Genomic DNA, 17786 nt, shown 5'->3' on the forward strand with positions numbered 1-17786 from the left:
TCTCTAAAGTATTCTCCAAATTTTCTGTCCCTGGAACAATGGAGAAATATGACATTTTATAATCAGATTTTCAAGAGTGAGCCTTGGACTCAGTTTTCAGGCACACAGTCTTTTGGACTAAATATTGCTTGCTTGTGAGATATCTTTGCCTGCCATCTATAGGACATAATTGTTTGTGGCAATACACAGAGATGTCCCTTAAGGAAATCCAGTACATATAAAGCTGAGCTTGCTGAACTCTAATATATACACCAGAGGTGATTATGTTACAGAACAATAAATAGTGGATATCATTAATGATTCAAAATAATATTTAACTTAAAGCAATAGATCATCATACAAATTTATGGCATAAAATAAAGAACATGTATACAAAAAAGCCATCACCCCTCCGGAAGTAGAGTATTCATAGGCTTTTTTCAACCTCGCCATATATAGAGAGTGTAAATTTTGGTTGGAGTCATTGTTTGTCAAAGCCGTTGTTTGGGGCTTCCCTGGTGGCGCAGTGGTTGAGAGTCCGCCTGCCGATGCAGGGGATACGGGTTCGTGCCCCGGTCTGGGAGGATCCCACATGCCGCAGAGAGGCTGGGCCCGTGAGCCATGGCCGCTGGGCCTGTGCGTCCGGAGCCTGTGCTCCGCAATGGGGGAGGCCACAACAGTGAGAGGCCCGCGTACAGCAAAAAAAAAAAAAAAAAAAAAAAAAAAAGCCATTGTTTGCTCAAGGCAGCAGTAGAGACATAAGTTTCCCTCAATTCTCACATAGAAAAGTATCACCCAGAAGTCACAACTCTCAAAAACTACCTTCTGTGCACCAGGCATTATCATTTGTGCTTGCAATAACCACCACGGTAGGTGCTATTTTTGCCTGTGTTTTACTGATGGGGAAATGGACAGAACAGCTGACTTCTTACAAATGTGGCTGAAGCTTCATAAATCAAGTCTTGCTTTTTGAATAATGGTCGTACCTCTTATTTCAAATCAACAGCCCAGCAGGTTTTTAACTTCACCAACTTTCTCGGTGAGAAGGAAGCTGAACAATAATTTGTCTGTAAAAGTATGAGCAAGAAATGTTACCCTAGAGTTGTGCAGAAGTGGCAAGATGCAAGAACACTGATTTTTTTTGTTGTTTTGTTTTTGACATGTCGGGAAAGTCTGTAGACAATTTTGGGTGTGAAAGAAGTTGACTAAGACGTGTAAATTTGCTCTGCTGTTCTGGCCTCAGAAACATGTTGTACTTCATTTTAACATCTCTCTGTCTCTCTTTCCTATTTTATAATGACTTTGTTTTCTTGACTATAACATGGCTGGAATTCTCCAGGCATGACTATATTAGAATTGGATTAGTTAAAAAAAAATGAAGAAAAAAGACTAAAACAGAATATCATTAGTTATTGTTAATATTCTAATAGTTATTTATATCCATTCAGATGAAAATTCATATAGGATTTGAAAATGACTATGGATGAGAAAGATTGCTTTATAATTAAGGAAATATCCACTTAAACCTCCCAAACTTCCTAAATAATTGATAGAAATTTAACCATCTACTTTCCCTGAAGTAATAGCTTGAGAAAGTGTTTCAATAGATACATCTGATTTTATCTCACACAATTCTTTAAAAAATGTTGAAGAATTCTGGAAACCTTCTGGAACCACTAGTGTTTATTATACTGATACGTAGTTAAAAATTTAGAAAAAAAATTGATCTCTTCCTTGGGGAATCCATATAATCTGAGGAGATAGAAATAGCAGGTGTTGGAAAAAGAGGGGGTAGTTTTAAGATTACTTATTTTTTATCTGCTGCCCATTAGAATTACCTGGGAAGTTAAAAAATCTCCATGTCAAGCCCACGCCTCAGACCAGTTAAATCAGAACCTAAATTGATGGAAACCAAGGTCATTCCAATGTGCAGCCAAAGTTGAGAACCACTGCTTAGAGAGACTCTGTTAAACAACCCACTGGAATTCTCCCTTCCTTGAATTCCTTCTGTATTTAACCTATTTTCACATGCCTTTGTATTTTTTGTTTTTCTAATTTGAAAAATATACTGCCTGTAGTCATGAAGTGTGTGTTAAATGAATTTTATGTATAATTAGTTAAACCACCTCTGATATATATAAATACTTTGGATAATTACTGGGCTTGTAGTCTATCATACTTAATAATGAACCACTCTTCTCCTCTAGATTGCTTAAACATATTTCAAAGTTGTTAGGATACAATCCACATTCCTTATAATTTGGTAACCCTGATCTGTCATCTTTGGCAAAGAGTGTATGGGAGAATGTGAATCTGTGTGTGTGTGTGTAAACAAATATACACATAAATAGAATTCTGCTGAAATTCCAAAGCAGCATATTAAATAGTAGAGGGAAAGTTGGTTTAATTATCTTGTATTACTGGCAGCCACTTTTCACGATCTTATTTTTTTCCCACTCAGTACAATCAGAGGCTTATGTTTTTATTAAAATTTATTAATATGCATCATCAGTATATCATTTAATTCCTAGGATAATCTTAGACAAGCTAAGCTGGTGATTTAACTATATGATAATATACTATTATATCCCACATTTGAAAACAAAGTTTATGACATTCATAGTTCATATGTGGACCAAATAAAACTGTAGATTTTTAATGAAAATATCTGTCTCTAGATTTCAGCTGAGCTAGAATGAGTTTAAATGGTGATGTGACCTACCTGTGTCTTGATTAGTGTAAAAGGAAAAGTTTGACAAACCTTTTTGGAAGAATTTCCCACTTTCACGTTTTGCTCTGAATACAAAATCAAGCTTTTAAGGGTATGACTACAAGGACATTTAAAAATCTTAACAATTAACCAGGGCAGTGAGTGAGTACATGCAGCTCAACCTAGTGGGTTTCTTTCCCCCTTTGTTTTCCTTTTTTAAAAATAAATTTATTTATTTATTTATTTTTGGCTGCGTTGGGTCTTTGTTGCTGCACGCGGGTTTTCTCTAGTTGCAGCGAGCAGGGGCTACTCTTTGTTGCGGTGGCTTCTCTTGTTGAGGAGCACGGGCTCTAGGCACACGGGCTTCAGTAGTTGTGGCTTGCAGGCTCTAGAGCACAGGCTCAGTAGTTGTGGCGCACAGGCTTAGTTGCTCCGTGGTGTGTGGGATCTTCCCAGACCAGGGCTCGAACCCGTGTCCCCTGCATTGGCAGGCGGATTCTTAACCACTGCGCCACCAGGGAAGCCCTCCCCCTTTGTTTTCTTTTCTTTTCTTTTTTTCTTCTTTACCATGATTCATGGTGAATCATAGTTGTTTAAAAAACTACAGGATTAACTATTTATGATTTGTATTAATCATACAATATTAATTGTTATTAATTGAGATACTAATCATTTTTCTGAGATGGGAACCCTAACAAAATATCCAATTAAGACTTTTCAAAATTAATTAACTGGAAGATTCTACTGTTTTTTTCCTTGTAAAGTTTTGTCTGGGAAGCTGGCACTGATTCTCATTCTTCTATCTACTGTGAGCTACTTAGTAGCTGTAAAATAATGTCAGAGCCTGCATTTAAGGAAAACATCCTTTCAGAATGAAGGGGTTAAAGAACTTTGAATTGCTCACATGTGACTGTGACAAATCGCTTTAACCTTTAGCTGCTCTGTGTTACTTCTGACTCACTAAAGAATAGCCAGACCCAGGTTGCTTTCAGAAAGGACTCCATTTTATTCCTGAAAGAAGTGATTATGTGTGAAATGCTTTTAAACTTAACAATTATGAATATTATCATCTGATGTCAGGCAGTACCTACTGTATCTGGATTCCCTTTGTGATAAAGTTTGACATTTCACGCTAGAACTGAATATATACCTTTCCTTAAAATCAAGTCTTCTCAGGAGTCACCTCTCTGGCTCATTCCAAGAGGAGGCACCTTGAGGAACAGTGTGTTCTTTCCCATTTGTATACCTCATGCAACAGCACTCTTGTTGATCAGAGGTAGTTTGACAAATGGAATTTAAAAGAGGATTATTAAAACAGCTAGCAAAAATGCAGCACCAGAAGTTCTGGAAACCTACAGAAATGACTTCTTAAATGCATTATTTAGTAATTTATATTTGATATTTTAGATTCTGAGCAGCTCCTGAGTGAGAAGAGAATTGGAATAGAGATAGTATGTTGCCTAAGGTTTCGCTTAGCTAGATGCATCTAGATAGCCACGTTAGAGTCAATTCTAGGGGTTCCATGGCAATGAGGAACTCTGAGCAGTAGAGACACTGTACGCTAATAGTGATTGCATCGTCATCCTTTTCATGTGTTGAGGTCAGTTTGATTTAAAGATATAAGTGGGTTTTTTTTGTTTATTTTTGTTGTTGTTGTTATTTGTCTGGATTATTCTGGTTGCAGTAAAGAAAGACCCTTCTCAAGTGTGCTGAAGAAAGGAGACCCTCCTCTAAGAAGAGGAGTCACAAGCGGTCTGAGTTTCACTGGTGTGGTTGTTCTGGATTCAAGGCTGCCCGTGAACCTTAGTGGCAGGAGCTCATGCATTTTTCCTTTGTGCTCAACCATTTCTGGGACTCAGCTGCACTCTGAATGAATGCATCTTTCTGTCCCCTTGTCCAGTCAGCTGTGGAGCAGGGGGAATCAATGGCCTCCTGTCCACTCAGCAGGGTCAACGGGTAAGAAATGGTTCCTTGATAATATGGATGAGATATTATCCCAAAATACATTGTTACCAAAAATGTTATTGGGAGCAAAGGAGGAAAGAATCCAGAGAAGAAGTGTTGTCGGGAGAAGATGTCAAATTCAGTTTTGCCTGCATTGAACAAGAGGTGACTGTAGATACCCAAGTGCATATACGTAGAAGTGTTTTGGTTGGTTGAATCTGAAGCTCAGGGCAGAGGGCAGAGCTCTAGAACTAGCCTTGGTTGTCATTAGCACATAGGTGAGAGTTTAAATCATTAGCTCAAATGAGGTTACCTGAAAAGAGCATATGGAGAGAAAGGCAGTGTGCAGAAAAAATGAGGAGAGGAAAAAACTCTGTGGAACACTGACATTTAAAGAACAAGCAGAGGAGAAGCAAATATACTCATATGGGAGATAGTAACAGAATAGGGTTAAACCTAGGAGAGAATAATATCATGGAAACCGAGGATATACAATTTTAGAAAGGACTGAGTCTCTACTATTCTCAAATAGGACAGAAAGTACCAAAAAATAAGAATAGAGAATTGACAGATTTGACATGATGGAGATCATTGGTTGCCATTTCCAGAGCAGTTTTTGCAGAGTTGAGGCAAGTGTGTGGTACATAGGAGGTGAAAATCAGCTTTTCATGGTTGAGAGAAAACAGGAATGGGAAGCGAGGATGTAGAGGTCATTGGAATAGAGTATTCTTCAGAAGCAGCCGAACAGGGAAAAAGAAAGCGAGCACATAGTTAGAGGTAAGGCCTGGGCCAAGAAGACATACTTTTTCAGGATAGAAAAAATTTGAACATGTTTATTAGCTAGGGGTAAGAGACTGGAGGTTGCAATAGGAGTAAAAGGTTGAAAAAAATTATGGTGCTAATGAAGCTAGGGGAAAATAATATGGAAGAAGATTTCACCATTATAGGTAGTTGCCAGTAATAGACTGGCAATTCTATGAGTTGGATACCAGTAAGTAACTATGAAAATATTTGTATATAAGGTATAGTGTCCAATTAACTCTTAAATTGGTTTATTAAGCCGCTGATATGTGCCAAGACTTTCTGCCTCAGATCTCTCATTATAGGTAAGAGATCAATTCTTTTTCTTTGCTTTTTTCTTGTTTATAATGGAGTTTGAACAACATCTTTGCTCTTGGTACAATGATGGCAGGAACAGTTAAAGTCCCCCAATAATTCATTATGAACTATTTTAAAGCTACTTTTAACCATTTGGCTCTGCCTAATATTTTAGTGAAATTCAAAATATAGTGTCATTGACTGACATGTTTTTTCTCCATTTCCTTTCCAACTTAACCCCAGGAAAAAATATTAATTAAAAAAATTCTAACATTTCCCTCAGCAAAAATATTTAATGAAATACTGTCCAACTCTTCCCAACTCCAACCAGGTGATTGAAGTGGCCTATGCAACTGGAAAATTCAAGAAAAAGTTTTTGTGATCAGGAGCTTTCTGCCATTTAGAGAGTTGTAACCATTTCCTCATGGTATTGGTGATTCCAGACTTGCCTTTCTGCTGCCAGTGGAGCTCAGTCACTCATGTCAGTAGGGAAAGAAAACAGAGACAGGGACTCAGACAGACATAGCATGGGACATTTATACAGAATGAATTAAGGAAGTGTAACTATGTGCCATCTGCCACAAAATAATTTACAGTCTCAACACAAATTCCTGATATTGCACCTTGAATTCCTTGATATGTGAAGTCAGATATAACAGTTAATTATTTTTTTGAAGTGTTTGTCATTAACAGCCCCACTCAGCTATTCATGTTGTGATCAAAGCTCTAAGGATTTCTGTAGACTTGTAGCAGCCAACATCCCTTTCTGTTCAAGCAGAGAAAAAGAACTCTGTAGCTCAACCTGACACCCTGGTAAGACCCAGAATGTTTCTCATCTACTTCATTTGGTGCCTGTGACTTGAAAAATTGATGACAAATAACATATGCATTGCTACCACCGGGACACTTTATAGAGTTCCTCTTTTTTAATACATAGACTACTGAGAATTAAAATTTTAAACTGGGGAAAGATAAAAACCTAAAGTAATATTTGAGAGGGAGCAAAAACGGCTGAGAGTAGGAGAGGCAAATAATAAAGCCATGAAATTATTCTGCAATGTTCCGAAGAGGAAGAGGGATTAAAAATAGGTTCTTGAATCAAACAAACAGATTGGAATCAGGCAGTGAGGTTTGAATCTCGGTTTGGACACTTACTAGCCCTGTGATGCTGGACGAATAATACGAGTCTATAAGCCCCAGTTTACCCAGCTGTAAATGGGTTGCTGTGAGTTTTAAATGAAATGTGAAGTGATAAGCATGATGCCTGGCACATGGGAGATGCTTAATAAATGTCAGTCATCGTAATTAAAAAGGGATACCTAAGGGATGTATGAAATGGAAAATGGGTCTGATGAATATATCCAGAGTGGTTTGTTAGAAACAGGTGGAGAACTGTGGATAGACTGAAGGGACCGCAGGTGCGCTCTGAGTGGGGGAAGATAATCACTGGCAACGTTAGTGAGGAGTGGGCGTTCTCACTTCTCTTTAACCTGTTTAGTTTAGTTCAAGTACTAAAGACAGTGACTACATGGAAAATTTAAAAATATCCATATTCCTAGGTGCCTAACATCCTTCTCCCTCCCCAACTTAAATATAATTGAATAGGGCTGGGGTAGGATCCTGAAATCTGTACATTCAAAGTGATCCTCAGTGGGTCTGATTACTTAGTCCAGGAACCACTGGGTTAGGAAATGAGGCTTAGAAGGATAGGATAGTTTAGAAAATCTCTATATGGCAATGATTTTTAAAAATATTTGGGAGGCTTTGAAGCCCTCTGAAAATCTGACATAAAGATGCTTTAAAAATGCAGCCCATACCGACTCATAAAATTTTGCATACATTTCAAAGTGTTCACTTACCTCTGAAGCTCAGCCACACCCGGCTAAAGAAAACCCACTGTAAATAATTAGTTATGGAAACAGAACTCTGTGGCACAGATAACAACTAGTCAAATAAAATAATTCTTTCCACTGGTTCCTAGGGGGCTGTAATAGAGAGAGCTGGCTTTTCATCAAAAATTTGTGTCCTTCTTATTATAGTGTAAAACTGTTGCTGGGAAACGACTATATCTCTCCCAGCCTCCCTCACATCTAGGTGTGGCCATGCCAATGGCCTTACCAATGAAATATGAGCAGAGGTGACCTGTGTCACTTGCAGGAAAAGAGGGTCAAGAATGAGACCCACCCTTTCCATCTCTTCTTTTTCTCACCTGCTGGCTGGATGAACACCCCTGGGGTAACCTTAGAAACCACATGTTGACAATAGAAGAGCAGTAAATTGGATGGAGGCTGGGTCTTGAAACACTGCTCAGAGGAGGGCTGGCAGCTGATCAGGAACATCCATTTTTCTCCCTACATGCAGGAGAGATAAATTTATGTGTTCAGCCACTGAGATTTCAGGCTTTCTTGTTTTTAGAGGTGCTAGTGTTATTTTAACTAACGACTGTCAGTTTTTGGAACTATGTATAGGGTTGAGCCCCAGAGCACTACTTGGGAAATAAGCAGCCAGTGTATAGTCTTCTGGCACAGGTCAAGAGGTTCTATTTCCCCTGTTGTGGGCAGTGAATTTCATAGATAATGTACTAGGAAGCAAAGCAATGAATGAAGCTGATTTTGCTCTGGAAGACAATGGTAGAACTAGTCAGTTACTTTTTCCCCTGACTCCTCTCTCCTGTAGTACAAGCCATGTTTTCAGCTCAGTGTGTTTCATCCTGGCAGGGTGATTAATACCAACCTCAGGCCTGATGTGTGTGTGTGGGGGGGAGATACTCTCTGCACTTCAGCTTTCCCATTTAGAAAATGACGATTCTCTTTCTTCCTGTTTCCTAGGTATATGTTTTGAGGGTTGAAAGAAAGGTTCAATGCCACTGTAGCAGAGACTGCGAGATGTTCCCCAAGTCCCTCTTCTCCTTTTCTTTATGAACAAACAGCTGGACTCAATTCCTAGCCTCTCTCGCATTCTGCGTAGCTATGTGACTGAGTTCTAGCTCAAAGTGATATATGCCACATTTTTCTGGCTTTGAAAAATCATCTAAGTGTGATCTTCCTTCCTATTTTCCCTTTTTGGCTGGCTGGGAGGGAGATGACCATGATGACCTTGGAAGCTACAATTGAAGATGGCAAAGCTTCTGTCACTTTGTTGCCCTAAATGACTGTGAGGGCAACCTCATTGATCTGATCAGCTGCCCAGCAAGAAATAAAGTCCTACTGAGTTTGAAACAAAATACGTTTTGGCAACTAGTATTACTCTAACCAATATATCTATTACCTAAACTTTGGACCATATGCTCCTCCTAAACTAAACATCCTTACGAAGTTTATAAATAAATAAACATAAATATTTATGTATATATATTTGCAATATATATTATACACAAGATCTTTACACACATATAATACCACACACATACACATCTATATGTAAAAGGAAATTACTGATAATGTTTTAATTGGAATGATGAATATAATGGTAAGAACAATGGATAAATACCCTGGGGATCTGATTTGAGGTGCAAGATATTTGATGCTGGGGAAAGCCCTTACTTAACATGGATAGGACTCCATTAATTAATGGAAAGTAAAGGGATGGCTTTGAATCAGAAGTGGCTTTCATATTTTTCTTTTCTTTTTTTAGCAGTGACTTGTTTGCTCAAATTAAAATTTGGTGGAAATTAACTTCAGAATTGCTATTTTTGTAATGAGGGTGGTGAGTGAAGGGCTGAATCCCATCATATTAAGGAATTGTCTGCAGAAGCTTCCTAGAGGCCCTGGGACCACTCAGAGCAGAATCTGAACATCTTCAATTAGATGAACTTTTTTTTTTTTTTTTTGCGGTACGCGGGCCTCTCACTGTTGTGGCCTCTCCCGTTGTGGAGCACAGGCTCCGGACACGCAGGCTCAGAGGCCATGGTTCACGGGCCCAGCCGCTCCGTGGCATGTGGAATCTTCCCGGACCGGGGCACGAACCCATGTCCCCTGCATCGGCAAGCAGACTCTCAACCACTGCGCCACCAGGGAAGCCCAATTAGATGAACTTTTAAAGTTTCTTTTGGATATAACATCCTCTTGGGAAAACACAAGTTTTTCCATTTTTTTGTTTCTGTGTTTAGCTGACAAATAACACTAAATTCTGCTTCCACTTTCTGTTTTGGTTAATAGTAACCTAACTGGACTGAACCGATGGGAATCCAATGATATTTTATCTTCTTTTCCAAGAGATCTGCATTTGAAACCATCAAGTTCCCAGGAGTCTGACCAAATTGCAGACTAGGATCTGTGTCAAACACACTTGTAATTACTTTTGTGGAAGAATCTTTGATATCTGCTTTTAATGATAGAACTATTGTTACTGTCCTTTAGAGGTTTGAGTTGAATTTTATTCTTAACTCTGCGTGTGTGCATTTGTGCTCTGTAAGTACATGTGTATGTGTGTGTGTAAAACTACTAATATCTATAGAAATGGTCAATAACACATTTGATGAGGGTCTTCTTTCAGCTCTATGGTGAAATCTATTTATTTGTTAGCTTATGGTTTTAAGCCTATCTTAAAGTATTATTAAACAAAAATGTTGACTGGTTTTTATCAGTGAGCATCCCAGCAGGAAACAGATGGGTTATTTAAAGGGAGTAATAAATAAAGGCAGGTATGTGGAGCAAGGCATAGCCCAATAACTACCTGAGAGCCAGCAACAGTGGGGTGTCATCACTATCTGTAGGCCTGAGGAACCAAAAGGAGGAAGTAGTTACCAGAACCTAGAGATAGAAAGGCATCTGGAGAAGGCTGTCTGAAAGGAGCTGTGACCTGTGATTGAGGGATATTGCTAACCCACAGCTACCCAGCAGGAAGGGAATAGGGAGAGAAGTAACCCAATTTCTCTCTGCTCCTTCTCTTCCATCCGCAGGGAATTCTGAGTAACCAATCTCAAATTGAAGCCAGAGGGCAAAGGAGTCTATTTACATAATCCATGCCTGTCAGGCTATGGGGTCAAGAATAGTGAAGAAAAAGGTAGAGACTTGATTTGGAAGGGTAAATACAGTATCCAGCCCACTGACCGTGGGTCTTTGTTGTGAAATTCAAGGGTATTTGTAAATATTAGAGTAATTAGTGCTCATGGTTAAAGAACTAATCATTTATTTAGGGTGTTCTATCTTATAGAAGAGTATTCTTATAAAAAATAAAAATATAAAGGCTATAAAAATATAAAGATTCTGGTTCTCTGTCCAATATGATAGCAAGCAGCCCCATGTGGCTATTTAAATTAAGTTTAGTTGAAATTAAATAAAGTTATAAATTCGGTTCCTCAGTTACACTAGCTTCATTTCATGTGGCTGGCAGCTACTGTACTGGACAGTACAGACAGAGGGCATTTCCACCATTGCTGAAAGTTTGGTTGGATAGCACTGCTGTAGTTAATTCATTCCTCATTGCCTAATTTCTTTCCTTTGTTCCAACTAAAAATGAAAGTGAAATGACTTTTGGAATTATTCATTTTTCCTAAACTCCTAGACCCCCATAGTAGTATTACAGTCAGATATTAAAATATCTTATTCTGAGTGAGTTAGAGTTATTTGGGTGCATGCAAAAAAAAAAAAAAAAAAATTCAGCTCTGGCCAGCTCAAGGGGAAAAAGAATATATTGAAAAGATCTAGTGGAGTTCCAGACGGGGAATAGAAGGTGAAGGGAGACTGAAGAACCAAGAATGCAGAAAATCCAGGAGTTAAGGAAACATGAACTTCTAGACTCTCATTAGATGCTGAATGAAAGCTGAGCCTCTTCTTTTCTTTTTGCTCACAGAGAGGGTCCAATGTTTTACCAGATGCCTGTACCTTGACTAGGAGAAAGTATGGTACCTTGATATATGGGTCCACTAAGGCTACACACAGTGAAAAGTGTCATTCTCCAAAGGAAATCTGGTTTTCTATTACCAAGAAAAGGTGGCATGGATGGAAATACTCTCAACCTCCAAAGTTGTTCAATACAGTCCAACCTTTGGCTACTTAATATCCACATATGTCTTTCCTATATATAATGCATACATTCTCAACAGGGATGATATTCCTCCCAAGGGGGTAAAATTTGTTTTTTGGTGGAAGAAATGTTAGATATTTATGGTAGGCTGAATAACAGTTCCCCAAAGATGTGCACGTCCTGGTCCCCAGAACATGTGACTGTTACCTTACATGGTAAAAGAGACTTTGTGAATATGACTAAGTTAAGGATTTTGAGGTGGGGAGATTATCTTGTGTTATCTGAGTGGGCCCGGTGTAATCAGAGTCCTTATAAGAGGGAAGCAAGAGGATCAGAGTCAGCAGTAGGAGATGTGATGACAGAAGCAAGAGATTTGAAGATGTGATGCTGCTGGTTTTGAAGATGGAGGAAGGAGGCCATGAACCAAGGAATGCAGGCAGCCTTTAGAATCTGGAAAAGACAAGGAAATGGCTTCTCCCCTAGAGGCTTCAGAACAAATGCAGACCTGCTAACATCTTGACTTTAGTCCAGTGAAACTGATTTCAGTTGACTTCCAGAACTGTAAGAGAAAAAAGTTGTACTATAAGCTGTTAAGTTGTGGCAGTTTATGCATGAATAGGAAACAAATACAATACTTCAATAGTTTGTGGTTCTCCATAGCTCAACCCCACGTAACAAAGTCTTATTCCTTACTATTTAATTTTTCTCATTAAGGAGAATTTAAATTTAATTTTTCTCTTTGGGAGAGGTAATAATAAAAGGTTGAGAAACTCTGATAATAGAGTTTCAAGAATCCTCCTACTTTGACATTATTTGTGGCCTAAACTATATTCATTCCTTTCCCAAAGGAACATAGCCTATAGTTGTGGTCAGCTCCTGTGTCTCACTCCATGTATGAGACATCTGGATGATGTTTTATTCCTTGTGGTTTTCCTATGATCAATCCATGCTGATATTACACACTGTGGACACAATGGCAAGGCTAATCATCATCACTAAACTCCATTTACAATATTGTAAGTGTAGGAAGCCACTAGGAAAGCGAAAGGAAATGATTAAAAGAAAAATGACTCAGCAATGAAAGGGATATGAGTGAGGGTTAAAATGTTTATTTCTTACATTTATTATTTCTTCTGTACTACCCATTCTAGTTCCTTTTGCCATTGGTTGTTTGCCCAGCGATATGCTCCAAACATTCATTCTTTAAATATCTGAAACCCTGGTGATCCTTCATTAATTTTTTAAAACAGCTTTATCAAGGTATAATTGAAATATAAAAAATAACTACACATGTTTAATGCATATGAGTTTGGACATATGCACACACCCTTGAAACTATCACCACAATCAAGGTAATAAACATATCCAGCATGACTCCAAAAGTTTCCTTCTGTCTCTATTTTATGTGGGTGGTAAGAGAGTGTAACATGAGATCTACTCTCTGAATAAATTTTTAAGTGCACAATACCCTGTTGTTAACCATAGGCATTAGGTTGTACAGTAGATCTCTAGAAACGTATTCATCTCACGTAACTGAAACTTTATGCCTGTAAACAACTTCCCATTTCTTCTTCGCCTCATCCCCTGGCAACCACCATTTTATTCTCTGCTGCCACAAGTTTGACTACTTTAAATACCTCTTATAAGTGGGATCATACAGTATTTGTCCTTCTGAAACTGGCTTATTTCACTTAACATAATGTTCTCCAAGTTCACCTATACTGTTGCAAATGATAGGATTTCCTTCTTTTTAAAGGTTGAATAATATTCCACTGTATGTATATATTATCTTTTCTTTATCCATTCATTTGTCTATGAACATTTGGTTTGTTTCTGTATTTTGGGTATTGTGAATAATGCTGTATTGAACATGGGGGTGAAGATATCTCTTCAAAATACTAATTTTAATTTACCCAGAAGTGGGATTTCTGGATCATATAGTAGTTCAATCTTTCATTTTTTGAGGAACATCCACATTGTTTTCCATAGTGGCTATACCATGTTACTTTCCCTGCAACAGAGTACAGGTGTCCTAATTTCTCCACATCCCCTGTAACATTTATCTTTTTTTTTTTTTTTTGATAATTGCCATCCTAACAGGTATGAGGTTTTATTGTGATTTTTGACTTGCATTTCCCTGATCATTAGTGATGTTGAGCACCTTTTCTATATTTTGTGACCATTTAAGTGTCTTCTTTGGAAAAATGTCTATTCAAGTCCTTTGCCCATTCATTAAATCAAGTTCTTAGTTTTTATCACTAACCATGGTTATAAAAGAACGTGTCCCAGGGAATTACCTGGGTTCCAGGTGTTATCCTTGAATGCATTTAATAGTAGTAGACACTTAAGGATCTTGGTCAACACTGTAACACCCACTTTTGCCTGTTTTCCCAGTGGCATGAGGATCCCTGCATGGTCAAGTAGCAGTCTTAATTTCCATTTCAGTGAATTGTTGTTGGATGCCTGTTGTAGAAATTCCTTCCTTGTATAGCAATTTGCTCTTTTGTGTGGTGAAAGCCTCTACTCAGATATGTGGGGCTAGGAACAAAACACATTGTGGGTGGGTCATTTTGTGTGATTGGGAGAAAATTTTTCGAAGAGTTTGACTTTTAAAAGGCAATGACATTTTTAGGAACGGGGGTGAGATGATCAGCTTTGCACTTAGAAAGTAGGACTGTATTTAATTTCCTATATGAATTATTCTCTGTTTAGTTAGTTGATGATCAGTATACCTCAAAATAAGATTTGCATTTACTCTGCCAGTCCCCTGGAGCTGATACCAATCTGGAACCACCATAAGTTAAAATTTTCTCCTGAGAATTTTTTTCAGATCACTGAGATAGAGTGAATTCAGATTGCAAACGTGGTTTAGGAATGGCTTATGTTTGTGAATTACTAGGGTAAATACATATTTTTTCCCTTCCAAGAGAGCTTAGTTGGCACAGATGAGTTTCTTTTCTGCTCCATTCTGTGCAATGGGGTTTATGTCTCACTCACCCTTACACAGTGGGTGCAGCAAGGACCACTTATCAAATAACCCACCTTGAGGGGCCCTGGGCTTTATGTTACATCCCCTATTTCCTGATCTGGTGCCAAGTAGAAGCTCAAGGTTTCACAACTTCAATAAAAATCTTCAGGTCAAAAGTCAGCCTTGGCTCTCTTTTATTTCCTAGAGCTCCTGGTTACTGTGGAGGCTTGACATCTTTATACTTTTTTGTTCTCCCAGTGATGCATTTAAAAAATAATTTAAACATTTTATCTGATATTTTTTCTTATTCAAACAGTTTGTTCAGGGTATCTAGTCTGCCATACTGTCAAATGTAGAAGTCCTTCTACCTTTATTTCAAAGGTAAAGAAACATAGATTCAGAGTTGCTATGACTTTCCTAAGATCATACAGCTCTTTTGAACAACCACATATGCACTGTTATATACTAATTTTAAGACAAGACCGGGCCTTCCCTGGTGGCACAGTGGTTGAGAGTCTGCCTGCCAATGTAGGGGACGTGGGTTCGTGCCCCAGTCCAGGAAGATCCCACATGCCGCAGAGCGGCTGGGCCCGTGAGCCATGGCCACTGAGTCTGCACGTCCGGAGCCTGTGCTCTGCAACGGGAGAGGCCACAACAGTGAGAGGCCCGTGTACCGGGAAAAAAAGACAAGACCAAAATCTGGCTTTCTGACAATGCCTGGAACCTGGTTTTTACCTCTGTACTTAAAAGATCAATGTCTTAATCAAAGCTGATTTGACTATGCAACATAGAACCTATTAAAAATATGCTAAACCAGGGACTTACCTGGTGGTGCAGTGGTTAAGACTCTGTGCTCCCAATGTAGGGGGCCCAGGTTTGATCCCTGGTCCAGGAACTAGAGCCCACATGCATGCCGCAAGTAAGAGTTTGCATGCCACAACTAAGGAGCTGGTGAGCTGCAACTAAGGAGCCCATGAGCTGCAACTAAGGAGCTCACGTGCTGCAACTAAGAAGCCAACAAGCCACAACTAAGGAGCACTCCTGCCGCAACTAAGACCCGACACAAGCAAATAAGCAGATAACTTAATTTTTAAAAATATGCTAAACCAAAAGGAACATTTGAGTGGTCTTAGAGAACCCAAAGTTAGGATGTACAGTGTGACTTCAGGAGAGGTTGGCATTGGATGTGAAAAATGATCCAAATTCAAGGCAGTCATTCTCTCTGTCTCTCCCACCTACAGGGTCTCCTGTCTCTACAATTCTCTTGCACCCACTTCATTCTCTCACTTTTTCTGTTGACTGACTTTTTGTACTTCATTTAGCATTAAGGTGAAAAATAACCATTCTCATCCCTTTTAGGTTATCTCACAACTAAAATATTCAACAGAGACTGACTAGGGTCTCCCAGTTCTAACTTCAAAATGATGATCAGAATGAGGTGATGTAACTGGTTCAGCTTGGATGTTTTCTTCCAATTAGCTTTGGCCAGAGTGTCATCTTGGGGTATGACAGCAGACTTTATGAGACTGGGATATGGACATATTATTTAAAGAGAGAGAATAAGGAGGAAATTATTAAAAAGAATATATATCCATCTCTAGTACCACTAGGAAAACAAAGAAACAATTTTTTTACTGTGGAATTTTGGGGCATGCCAATAACTTGGGCGCCTAAAATAACAGGACGGATTGTTTCCCCTTTTGTCAAATAAAAATAAGACAAAAAATCTTTGTCTTCATACTTACGCTTTGTTCATGTAATATGCTTGATAGAGTGACATTTATTTCCTTTCCAAGGTCAGTCCGAAAGTCATTAAACATGGTTTAATGCTTTATTCCAGCCAGTGCATGCCAAATATAGGATGCAAAAGAATGATCTTTTTGAGCTTGACTCCTTGTAGAGATGGTTGCCAAGAAGTAGTCAGCTTACAGGTAGATTTAATGAATGGAACAATCCATCATGAATAGGACAAGACCTACCTGAAATTGCTACTGATTGTGAGCCTATCTCAGATGCTTTATTTACCTAAGAATTCATAGAATCAGTTCTTTTCTTGATTTATTTAATTTCTTGCAGTCATTCCCAGATGTGAAATACAGAGTCTTTTGAATACTGGGTAGAGAAAAAGAAGATAATTGCAAATTGTTCGTGTGTGTGTGTATGTGTTTGTGTAGGACGGGGAATTATTTTAAACAATTAAGGGAAATATCTTCTAAGCATTAGAAAACTAGATTCTCAGGAGATGTTTTGAGAATATACATTAAAAATTTTTTTAAATTTAATTTTATTAATTTTTTCATACAGCAGGTTCTTATTAGTCACCAGTTTTATACACATCAGTGTATACATGTCAATCCCAATTGCCCAGTTCATCACACCCCCATCCCCTGCCGCTTACCCCTCTTGGTGTCCATACGTTTGTTCTCTACATTTGTGTCTCAATTTCTGCCTTGCAAACCAGTTCATCTGTACCATTTTTCTAGGTTCCACATATATTCGTTAATATATGATATTTGTTTTTCTCTTTCGGACTTTATTCCAAGGTATTTTATTCTTTTTGTTGTAATGGTAAATGAGAGTGTTTCCTTAATTTCTCTTTCAGATTTTTCATCATTAGTGTATAGGAATGCAAGAGATTTCTGTGCATTAATTAATTTCCTGCAACTTTACCAAATTCATTGATTAGCTCTAGTAATTTTCTGGTGACATCCTTAGGATTCTCTGTGTATAGTATCATGTCATCTGCAAACAGTGACACTTTTACTTCTTCTTTTCCAATTTGTATTCCTTTTATTTCTTTTTCTTCTCTGATTGCCGTGGCTAGGACTTCCAAAGCAACGTTGAATAATAGTGGCGAGAGTGGACATCCTTGTCTTGCTCCTGATCTTAGAGGAAATGCTTTCAGGTTTTCACCATTGAGAATGATGTTTGCTGTGGGTTTGTCATATATGGCCTTTATTATGTTGAGGTAACTTCCCTCTATGCCCACTTTCTGAAGAGTTTTTATCATAAATGGGTGTTGAATTTTGTCAAAAACTTTTTCTGCATCTATTGAGATGATTATATGCTTTTTATTCTTCAATTTGTTAATATGCTGTATCACATTGATTCACTTGCGTA

The sequence above is a fragment of the Hyperoodon ampullatus genome (genome assembly GCF_949752795.1).
Source record: "Hyperoodon ampullatus genome assembly, chromosome: 9".
NCBI classification, from domain to species: Eukaryota; Metazoa; Chordata; class Mammalia; order Artiodactyla; family Ziphiidae; genus Hyperoodon; species Hyperoodon ampullatus.